The sequence below is a fragment of the Camellia sinensis genome, chromosome 3, assembly GCF_055761805.1.
Source record: "Camellia sinensis isolate YWXY chromosome 3, ASM5576180v1, whole genome shotgun sequence".
NCBI classification, from domain to species: Eukaryota; Viridiplantae; Streptophyta; class Magnoliopsida; order Ericales; family Theaceae; genus Camellia; species Camellia sinensis.
Window position 1 is genome coordinate 91,454,544 of NC_138963.1, and position 6,973 is coordinate 91,461,516.

Genomic DNA, 6,973 nt, shown 5'->3' on the forward strand with positions numbered 1-6,973 from the left:
TCCTTCCTCCTTCCTCCTTCCTCCTCCTCCTCCCCTCCTCCTCCTCCTCCTCCCTCCCCTGCTTCTGATTCTGCTTCACCTTCATCTCAAAAACGAGGCTGTTTTTGAATTCGAGCCATTTCGAGCCGCTCGGTTTCGAGCTACCTATCACTACCGTATATTTAAGGCCCACAAGATTCACGATTGTACATACACGATATGTCATAATTAATTTTTAATTTATTATAAATTTATTTATCATTTCATTATGGGTGACTACTTGATAACATTACTGAATCATAGGCAGCGTTTGGTTATCTTTTCGAATCATGATTTGGATTTAAAAAAAAAATAAAATTCTCTTCCAAATTTATAGCCAAACAAAGTTTTTAAAACTATTTTCAAAATTAATAGTCAAACTCGTTTTAAAACTCTATTTTAAAATAAAATTTTAAAAAAATATTTTTTTTTTATTTTGTTCTTTAAACTCTTTTCAATGTTGATGTTGAATCCATGATGATAAGCCACTCTTTGGAATCCACCAAAACTTTAGGTCTAAGTTTTTCGAAATTCACCGATGAACATTTTTCCCTTTTTGTGAAAAAAAAAAAAAAACTTGATGATTGTCAATATGTAATTTGTTAATAAATCGATCACCTTATATACATCAACGAAACTCATATATAAACACCCTCCAATAGTAATTTGTTTGGTTTGCTTTTGAGAGAGGAAAATTATTCAATACTCCCGGAGCACCACGCGTCCATACTCCAAACAAATCACCAATTAGTTAGCCCTATGTTGTTCCCCCATCTCCAACATAAATCGTGGGCCCTTGTGTCTCTCCACCAATCAAAACCTTATGGAGTACCACGTGTCTATACTCCAGAAGTACTGAATAATCACCCTTTGATAGAGTAGTTTTTTAAAATTATTTTGGGGAGAGAGTTTAGAAATTTTATTGGTTTATTTGGTTGTGTATTTTGAAAGTAGTTTTAGAGTTTGGGAGTTTGGTATGATTTGATATTTTGTTGTTGTGCGGGGAACAAATATTCAGGCAAGCCCGTACTCCTTTCTTCCAAGCACCTGTCTGTCCGATTGACCTGCGAGCACAACGGCAGTGAGCTACCCAGCGGTGTGTGGCTGGAATACCCCTCCGACGATCAAGTTAGACACACACAGGGATAGAGAGAGAGAGAGAGAGAGGATTGAGTCTATAGTGTAAATCTCACCAAATGTTTTATTTGTCTAGGCATGGAGGGCGCAGACTCGCTTATATACCTTCTGCGCCCCAAATCTACTCCCATTAGTCTCTCGACACGTGGTGCTGCTATCCCATCTGTCAACTCAAATCTAGTTGATCATCACCTAACCAAGCTGCCAGCCTACACTACTGGGAGCTCGGCAGTCAGGCTGCAGCATCTCGGCTGCCAAAGGCTGTGCTGTGTTGCTAGCCAGAGCGCTCCGCTCGCCAAGCTCAATGACGACCGAGCTCGGTTGCATTTCGGCATAACCGAGCTCGGGACAGCTCGTGCTAGTTAGTCGTCAGCCTTCCTGCCGGTCTAACCCACGAACCGTGGAACCCAGTGAGGCAGCGGACATCTCGGCCGAACCATTACTTGACCGGTCTTTGCATCCTGAAGCCAAGTAGCTCGGTCCAACCATGCCTTGCCTTAACCGAGCAAAACCTTTCGGGACAGGCCTATGCTACCACGGCCCAATTGTGTTCGGCCAAAATCTGTCCGGCCATTACCACGGCCCAATCCAGATCATAAATCTTCCTCTCAATTGCCCTTTAATCCCGTCTGCGCAAGCGTGACTGGGATTATTTGTTTTGACCAGGGTAAACTCTTCCTCGGTCCTCGGTTTCCACGATGACAACCGGGCTAGTTGATATGACTGGCTTCCGAACTTGCCCGGTCGACGCCTCGACTTGCCATCCTGTCTCTTCAGTACTGACGCCGCCGTCAATAGGGACACATGTCGCTCGCTCATTGGCCTCGAGCAGCCAACCATCACGTCCCTTTACATTCAAATTTTTTGGCAGCTCTTCAACCTTACAAACACGCCATATGTCCCTTCATTTCACTCTTACTGACTCCCCTTCAACCTTCGACGTTCCAGAGCTCCAACCTCCATTCTTGTTCATCTTCTCCGCTCGTGCGTGAAGACTCAGATTCAACCCCCTTCCTAGTAAGTCCTTCGAGCACTTTATTGCTATTTCATTTGATATTTAACATATTAGGGCACAAAATTTGTAGGTTTTAGAACATAACCCTCCCAAAACCCATATTTGCCCCTGTTCTCCTTGCTGTTCTTCAATCCTAGTGATGAACTCATGAACACATGAAGATCTGGAGCGGACCGGGCTCCAAGTCTTCTTTTGATCCAAAAAATAATTAGACCGAGCAATTTACAAGTTTGCCAAAACCTTAGTACAAACCGAGGTAGACAGTGGACTTGGCCACTTGACCGGGCTAGCAACTAGTCTGCTTGAGCGACCGAGCACCTTGGTTTGCCTTCGCGACCGAGGTGGTCTGGAACTCTTCATAACCGAGCTAAAGTCAAGCTCATTTTGAGCGACCGCGCTTCCACTTACACTTGCTATCATTTTCCTACAGAGTCCAAGGGGACCATTAACCAATTACCTAGGCTCTCAAAGACCAAGCAGCTATTAAACTCCAGTCTGTACCAAACCACTTCAGCCGAGCTAAACCAGCTGGCTACACATGGGGCGCTTCCGCTTCCTTGTTGATACTCCGGCCGCTTTGGCCGTATTCCAGGAAGAGTATGGTATCCCGGCCGACGTCCACCTAGAGCTCGGCGAAATTGAGACAATCCCCTGGGGCAGATTAGACCAGTGCCCCTTCACCATGCTATCCATCATTGAAGGAGGCCTCCGCTTCCTAGTCAACCCACTGATGACCGAATTCTTGCGCCGCACCGGGCTAGCACCCACTCAAGTCTCAACCAATACTTACCGAATAATCAACGGGGTCCACGAGTTGAACAACAGGCTAGGAACCAACTTAGAATTAGTCGAGATACTCCGTCAATACACCCTTGGGCACACGGGCGACGGCTTCGCCTATTACTTAAAAATTCGACCGGGCAAAGAAAAAATAGTGACCGGCACCCCAGACAAGGACTTACACGACAACGACTTTTTCTGGGTGTCTGGCAACTATGAAACGGCCGACGTACCGGGCTGGTTTACTAGCAAGAACTTCGGCGAGACGTGTAAGCCGTGCTAACTGCTCGGTCAATTTTTCTTTCTTCACTATTCTATACTTAACACTTTTCTTCGTTCCTTTGCAGCGATCCAAGCCTTGCAAGCTAACTACTACAATCCCAATGAAGCAGCCTTCAGGACCGTGCTCCGTTACCGCAATTGGGATTGTAACGAGCTCCTCGACTACACTCCAACATACCGGTATTCTGCTCCACGCCGGAGTAAGGTCACAGACTTTCTCCGGGCTCCATCACCTCCTCTAGATCCCACCCTGCCAGACGTCCCCTTCATCCGTTTAACCGAGGTAGAAGAAATGGCAAAGAAAAGCCGTATCAAGAACCTACTCACTGCAACCTCCACCGAGATACCGAGCATACCAACCCGCTCTCCTGCTACCGGTCAAACAAGCCAAGACATCCGCCGCGCTGGAAAAAGGCCTCGTGCGGACCTATCTGCTGAGCTGGTTGCGGAGCTCAATACCGAGCAACCTGCCATCACGGTCGACCCAACGCCCGCGCAGAAATCGCAGCTAAAACACCGGGGTAAGGAGATCCCAGCAACAGCTTCTGTCAAAGGCGACAAATAGCATCTGCTCCGCCTTTGACCTCACCAAAGCGCTCCTACTATCGAGCGACGTGGTTGGTAGTGACCATGTGCCAGACACCCGGTTGGTGAAGTCATCGGTCAAATCCATGACCAGGGTAAGAATCTCAAACTTCCCTCAAAATTTCTCAAGTATTTGTTCGGTTTCCTCTCTAACCAAACTTTCTTCTTGTAGGCCATCCAGAAGCAACACTTGGTCATGGAGCGCATTCACCGACTCCGACAGAAGGCTAATGATTCTGCCAACCAGGTTACAAGCCTCCAAACCGAGCTCGGGCGGGCCAAGTCTTCTCTGCAAATCGCGAATGCGGACAACACCAAATTGCTCAGCCAGCTTAGTGCCACCAAGCAGGAAAGAGATGCAATAAAGGCCGAACTGGAGGCCTTGAAACAGTCAAGGGAGAAGGAGCTGGAGGGCGCCACTAATGCCGGCTTCAAGGAGGCCGAGGAGAGCTACATGAAGCAGGTTTATGCCACCCAAGATATCTACTTCAAGGCGGGTTGAAAGACCGCTTGTGAACAGCACGGCTAAAGATTTGGGACCGATATATTTGCCTCTCCTCCAGCTGTCTTCTTGCCGACTTATCTTGTGCCATACGCCAACGATATCTTCAGCGTATTGCAGGCTGAGGCCAATGAAGGAGGAGAAGAAGAAGCCGAGGAAAATGCTCAATAGGAGAACCATCCAGAACAACCCGGCGCCCAAAACCAAACAGCAACAATCAACCTAGAGCCAACCGGGGATGAATTCACTGACCTTTCTCCCCTAGTTTAGTTTTCTTTGTTCTCTTTTTGCCTAAACATGTAACCGGGCTAACCGCCCCACCTTTTGTACTTATTTTTCTCGTCAATGAAAAAACTCAATTTCCTTCAAGTGTTTGTACGGTCTTCAAGCGAAATATCTTCAATCGAACAAAGTACCTCGGCAAGACTAACCAGCTTGAGTAACCGGAGTAAAACATTACGGTTAAAGTCAATCGAAGTTGAATAAATCATCAACTAATTCGACCGGAATAAAACATCTCGGTTGGAAATCTCACGAAGTTGAATAGATCGTCAACTTAGTAAAACATCTTGGTTTTAAACTAAAAGTTGAGCAACTCATCAACGCAATTAACCAGAGTAAAACATCTCGGTTTTAAACTAAAAGTTGAGCGACTCATCAACGCAATTAACCGGAGTAAAACATCTCGGTTTTAAACTAAAAGTTAAGCAATCATCAACTCAATTAACCGGAGTAAAACATCTCAGTTTTAAACTAAAAGTTGAGCAAATCATCAACTCAATTAACCGGAGTAAAACATCTCGGTTGAGAGTCTCATAGTTGAGCAAAACATCAACTCATTTAACCAGAGTTAACATCTCGATTGAGAATCTAAAAGTTGAGCAAAACATCAACTCATTCAACCGGAATAAGACATCACGGTTGAGAATCTCAGTTGATCGTATCATCGACTCAATGAACCGGAGTAAATCATCTCGGTTTTAATCTCAAAATCAACCGGAGTAAAACATCACGGTTGAGAATCTCAAAATTGAAAAGCAACGATCAGAATGCTAAGGCAAAGACGAGACACTTCTATATATTGATAAAAAAGAATATTACATTATGAAGTGTAAGGCAAAAAATTCCTTTGCACAAAAAGAAAACAAAAGCTAAAAATAGTACAGTTTGAGGTTGGCCGCATTCCATGGCCGGGGTATTCCTCTACCTTCCAGGTCCTCCAAGTGGTATGCCCCCTTGCCCGCCAGACCGATTATCTTGTAGGGTCCTTCCAAGTTTGCCCCTAGTTTGCCTTCACCTGGCACCAGGGTATTGCCCATGACCTTCCTCAAGATCCAGTCACCTACTTTGAATGGTCTGGGGTGCACCGTTTTGTTGTATTTCCTTGAGAGCTCTTGTTGGTAGGCGTCCATATGGATAAGAGCCTTTTCCCGGCATTCTTTCACAAGGTCGCATTCCAGGGCAATTGCTTCGGCATTCAGCTCGGGCTCAAAACTTTCACTTCTGAGGGTGGGCATTCTAACTTCCAAAGGTATGACCGCCTCCATGCCATATGCCAAAGCAAAAGGTGTCTCCCCGGTAGATCGCCGCGGGGTTGTTCGATATGCCCAAAAGACGTTGGGGAGTTCCTCGGCCCATTTTCCCTTGGCTTTCTCAAGCCTCTTCTTCAACCCATCAAGGATGGTCCTGTTTGATGCATCGGCTTGACCATTAGACTGGGGGTAAGCCGGGGTAGAGTTGTAGAATTCAATCTTCAAGTCTTCACAAAATCCTCTGAATAGGCAACCGTTAAATTGGGTGCCGTTATCGGAGATCAAAATTTTTGGGACGCCAAATCGCGTTACCACATTCTGCCAGACAAACCGCTTGACGTCTTTCTCCTTGATTGTCGCCAAAGGCTCCGCTTCAACCCATTTGGTGAAGTAGTCTGTGGCCGCGATGAAGAACTTCCGGTTGCCTGGTGCTGTTGGGAGTGGCCTCACTATATCGAGCCCCCACATCGCAAAGGGCCAAGGGCTGGTGAGGGGAAGAAATTCTCTGGCCGGTTGGTGAATTTGGTGGGCAAACTTCTGGCACTTCTCACACTTGCGAACATACTTTTGCGCATCGGCTTGCATGCACAGCCACTAGTAGCCTTGTGAAATAGCTCGGTAGGCCAAAGAACTGCCCCCTATGTGACTGCCACATATGCCTTCGTGAATTTCGTATAGGAAGGCGTCCACACTGCTTGGGTGCACACACTTTAGATAAGGACCGGTAAAAGACTTCTTGTATAAAGCGCCTGACGAAGAGAGCCAAAATCGCTCTGACTTCACCCAGACTTTATGTGCTTCCTTCTTCTCAGTTGGAAGGGTCCAGTCTCTGAGAAAGAGGATAATAGGGTCCATCCATGAAGGACCTAGCTCGGCGCAGAGTACTTCTATCTGCTTGGTTTCCTCAATGTTGGCCACGAAAGGAATTCAATCAGGAGAGGGTTGGGAGATGTGCTATCGACTATGGAAGCAAGGCTGGCCAATTCATCTGCTCGACCGTTTTCTTCTCGACCGATCTGTTGGACCCTTATTGCCTGGAATCGCTTGATGTGGTCTCTGACCAGAGCCTAGTATTTCATCATTCTGTCATCCTTTGCTTCATAAACCCCAGAAACTTGGTTA